At 48.8% G+C, this 5,037-nt stretch overlaps 1 protein-coding gene across 3 annotated transcripts in view; it reads right to left on the bottom strand.

Moving 5' to 3' along the window:
• The window catches only part of LOC109303281 (granulocyte-macrophage colony-stimulating factor receptor subunit alpha-like), a 61,860-nt gene that overhangs the window by 21,761 nt on the left and 35,062 nt on the right, over nt 1–5,037 (bottom strand). The window lies entirely within an intron of this gene.

Here is a 5,037-nt window from a genome sequence, read left to right as displayed (position 1 = left end):
TCCATTTTGCACACCATTACAAATCTGCTGTCAGTCAGTCAGTCACCAGGGAGTGGGAAACTGCTCCCTGCCTCCAGGACCTGCCTGCTGCCAGGACAGGCTTGGCCACCAGAGCCCGGGTAAGGACTATGTCTCCCTGCCCTAGCAGCAGGGAGCTTCAAGCCCCTGCCCCACTCCGAGATCAGGATTGGCGACTTGGGCTGGGAGTTTCTTATCTCCCAGCCCCTTCTTCCCAATTGTGATCTGGGAGCGGGGGGCTGGGAGATCCTTATTTCCCATCACCAGCTCCATGATCAAGAGAAGATTGAGGGGGAACCTGGTGACAGTCTATAAACTCACTAGGGGGGACCAGAAGGTTTTGGGAGAGACCTTGTTTCCCCTAGCACCCCCTGGCATAACAAGGAATAACAGCCATAACTTGTTGGAGAGTAGACATCTGTAAGAACTACTTCACAGTTAGGGTGGCTAGGATCTGGAAGCAACTTCCAAGGGAGGTGGTGCTGGCTCCTACCCTGGGGGTCTTTAAGAGGAGGCTTGATGCCTACCTAGCTGGGATCATTTGAGTCCAATTTTTTCTCTTGCCCAGGCAGGGGGTTGGACTTGAAGATCTACAAGGTCCCTTCCGACCCTACTTCTATGATTCTATGATTCTATGATCACGGGGCCTGTGCTTGGAGATCCTGACCTACCAGCACTAGCTCAGTGACTACGGAGCTGGCACTGGGATATCAGGATCTTCCAGCACCAGCCCCATGACCACGGAGCTGTTGTTGGGAGCTCCCTGCTAGCAGGGACTGAGAAGTCTGTTCTCTACCCAGCTCCATGATCACAGAACTGAGTAGGGAACAGGCTCTCTAGCCTACACACTGTGATTGTGGAGTGGGGGCTGGGACCTGCCCCAGTCAGGGGCAGGTCCCAGCCCTATGCCCCAACTGGGTGATAGAGGTGGGGCAGGTCCCAGTCCTCTGCTCCGATCCACTAGTGGGGCAGCTAATAGCAAGTAATCCCCACCCAGCTCATTGCTAGCTGCCCCACTGGTGGATTGGGGCAGGGAGCTGGGACCTGCCCCTCCCCTGAAACTCTTTCCAAGTCTCCTGGTGGTGATCCATACCAGTTCCTGGGCTAGCACCCAGGGGAATCCTAGAGCTCCCCCTGGTGGCAGCAGGGGCCCATTAGAGGGCCCCAGGAAGCAGGAGCAGTTTGCTGCTATTAGCAGCAAATCTCCCACTTTCCTAGTGTGTGGACTCCTACCTGGGAACATTTACTCATGAATAAACTGCTCTCAGATCTAATGCACATGTAGACACACCCACAGAGTAGCTGCTACATGTGGGGAATGGTGAAGAGTTGTTTATTTTCATTTATTTTTCTCATCTAGGAATAAACTATGCAAATTAAACTGTAGCAGTAAATCTGATTTACCTATTACATTTGAGAGAGAAAAAGCCTTTTTTGTGCTGCTGGATTAGGTGGAGGAGAGAGACAGAATAGACATCTAACACTGGTCTGGAATAAGGAACTGACCCTTTATTGACCCCTTTAATGAAGATCACAGAAAGCCTTGTGACATGCTGGAAGCCCCAGGCAATGCACCAACACAGAGGTCAGGGTAGTGCCTGTAGGCATAGAGAAAGTTTGACAAGTGAGGGCCTAAAGAACCAATTCCAAGTGTTTTCTCTCCCATACAAAGACATGAGGAAAACTTAGCTGAATGATGCTGTCACTCACACAAGGGGATGGGTCTTTAGAGGAGGTTTTGCTGGAAAGGTTGGAAAGGAATCGACTTAGCAAGGGTACTGGGAGGATGGGAAAATGAAGGATGTTATAATGAGGCATTGTATTTTTGCACAAAGGAAGGCTGGGAAGGAATTTGAGATATTTGGAGAAGGAATGGACTCTGCAGAGTGGGGACAGAGCCCAAATATGGAGGTGGGATTAAACTGCACAATTCAAAGCCTGTATTACAGGCTGTTCCCCCACATCAGGGAACAATTGGATCTGAGATTAGTTCTCCAGCTCTCTCTCTCAGAAAGTAGCTGAAATCAGACAGTTTTTAGACCTACTTATACAATTTGTGGTGCTAGGCTGCCATCATGTGGTCATTCTGTTCGATTGTCTCAAAGCTAAAGTAAGTTCAAAGCTAAAGTTGGTGCCTGCTTGCACTGGTGCACAGCTATCCTGTCTTGCAAGGACTTTCAAATCTGACTTTGTCTTTCGTTGGTCTAAATTAGCCCCTTAAATTAATCACTTAATATTCAGTGGGTGGATCTACACATGTAATTAGCATGTAGCAATAAACTCCAGCGTAGTTTGTGCCAGAGTCAGCTGTCCCTGGGCATAGCATCTACATGTGCACCTGCCTACCGCAGCTGTTTGAGCTAGGGTGGAGCAGCCCCAGGCTGGCAGAGGGCATGGGAGTCAGCCCTGGGTTCCTAGTGGTGGCAGAGGACCGTGAAGAGGCTAGCTGGGGCACAAAGGGCTCATCCCCACCAGCAGGAACATGGGTTTCCCAAGGGACAAACAGCAGCAGCACTATGTGTGCTGCTGCTACTTGTCCCCCTGGAATGCCCATGCCAGGCACCCTCTGGTATGCAGCACATTGCCTCGGGTGGGGTAGGAGAGCCTGGGGCCAGCAACTGTGCTGACCCCAGCACCCTTACCTGGAGTGCTAGGGGCCTCTGGAAGCTGCAGCATGGTGATCCTGCAGCAGGGAGCCTGGGCAGGAGCCAGAGTGTGGCTTTAGCAAGCCAGGCTCTGGTTTTGGATGGCATGCACTGCCACCACATGTGCTGCCCTACTTTTTTAAGAATGGGTTTTTTTGACCCCAGGATCTCCTGGGGTCAAACCCCCTCCCCTGTGCTGCAACTTAGCAGTGCGGGGAACACCTGCATGTGCAGCATGTGCAGTGCCAACAGGTCTGTGGTGCTTGATACCACACATCCATGCTTGTCTGGACCCACCAAAGGTGCTACAGCACAGGGCTAGCTGGCAGGCAGCCCTTGCTCAGAAGCACTTTTGTGCCCTAGCCAGCCCCAGTCACTGTCTACACATGCTTTTCGGCACGCTAAGTGACTCTGCCATAGGATTATATTTGTTCCATTCGGTACTTTCTTACAGTGGAGTCAATTCATTTCCTGCAACCTAAAATGGGAACACATGTAGATGGTGTTTAATCAGCTACGCAGTAAGGTGCACCCAGTAGGTCATAATTAACCCCCTCAATTATTCTTTAGTCAGAAAGTCTGGTCTTTTAGCCCAGTTTCCCAAATGTTGCCCTTTTGTGCTTTCCTATCGAGTTTCTTTTTTGTAACATCCATAGGATCCAGGCTGTAAGAAGGGAAGTTGGGTTGCATGAATGAACTGTGAGGTAGATAGAAAGCTGGCTGGATTAGTAGTAATCAATGGCTCGATGTCTAACTGGCAGCCAGTATCAAATGAAGTGCCCCAGGGGTCCGTTTTGTTCAGTATCTTCATTAACAATCTGGAAGATGGGATGGATTATACCCTCAGCAAGTTCGCAGATGGCGCCTAGCTGGAGGGGTGTAGCACATAAAGTGGAGGGTAGGGATAGCGTTTGGAGTGACCTAGAAAAACTGGAGGATTGGACTAAAAGAAGTCTCATGAGGTTCAACAAGGACAAGTGCAAAGTCCACTTAGTGGACAATAAGCTGGATATGAGTCAGCAGTGTGCCCTTGTTGCCAAGAAAGCTAATAGCGTACTGGGCTGCATTAGTAGGAGCATTGCCAGCAGATCAAGGGAAATAATTATTCTGCTCTATTCTGCACTGGTGAGATCACATCTGGAGTATTGTGTCCGGTTTTGGGCCCCCCACTATAGAAAGGATGTGGAAAGTTGGAGACATTCCAGCAGAGGGCAACAAAAATGATTTGGGGGATGGAGGATGACTTCTGAGGAGAGGCTGAGTGAACTGGGTTTATTTATTCAGCAGAAGAGAAGACTGAGGGGGGATTTGATAGCAGCTTTTAACTACCTGAAGCGGGGTTCAAAAAAGGATGGAGCTAGACTGTTCTCAGTGGTGGCAGATGACAGAACAAGGAGCAATGATCTCAAGTTGCAGCAAGGGAAGTTTAGGTTAGATATTAGGAAGAACTTTCTCACTAGGAGGGTAGTAAAACATTGGAAAAAGTGACCTAGAGCAGTGGTGAAATCTCCATCCTTGGAGGTTTCCAAGACCTAGCTTGACAAAGCCCTGGCTAGGATGATCTAGTTGGGGCTGGTCCTGCTTTGAGCAGGGGGTTGGACTACATGACCTCCTGAGGTCTCTTCCAACCCTCATTTTCTGTGCTTCTAGGATTTTAAGTTCTGTTTGAATACAGTCATAAAGGCAGAACTCTCTATATTTTAAGTATTCCCTTACTGGCCCCTTTGACTCATGACTTCCAAACCAAGCTCTCTTCTTGCACATTCTATCATGTCAAGCTTTTCCCAATTTGCTAGGACATTTAATAGAGACTCATACACCATGGATCAGGTTCAACTCTGAGCACTTCCTGTGAGGTAGTAAGAACAACACCTGCTTTCCCCAGGATAGAATTTGGATCTATGAATGTCCTGTCATAGCCTTAATTTTATCTTTCTCCACTGGGTAGCCTTGATTTAACCTTTTGTCCTTTACCTAAACCCTGAGGTAGCCACAGGGACCCAGGACATTTTAAGAAAGGGAAGGCATGGGAGCAGTTAAACAAGGATACCAGGCAGATTTTGACCAACTCAGTGAAATAGTAGGTAAGGTCTAATGGGTAGACTGCCTAATGGGTAAGGGGACTCAGGAAGCTCAGGATGAGGTTTCAGAGGCTCAGGAAGAATCTATGGATGAGAGAGGTCAAAACAACATTTTCACATTTTGGGATAGTGAACAGAATGCAAGATGAGTTTTTCAAACATCCCAAGGAAAAGCAAGTTGTAGTGTCAACTTTATTTTAAGGTCTCCCCAGGACCTGGGTGTTTATTAAGGGGATAGTAATGGTGAGAGAGAGAAATGGACTACCAGAACGGAACCCCCCCCCCCCCCCCAA

Source organism: Gavialis gangeticus, unplaced genomic scaffold (assembly GCF_001723915.1).
Source record: "Gavialis gangeticus isolate Ggan-Ray unplaced genomic scaffold, GavGan_comp1, whole genome shotgun sequence".
Classification (NCBI taxonomy): Eukaryota; Metazoa; Chordata; order Crocodylia; family Gavialidae; genus Gavialis; species Gavialis gangeticus.
This window is presented reverse-complemented; position numbering and strand designations above follow the sequence as displayed.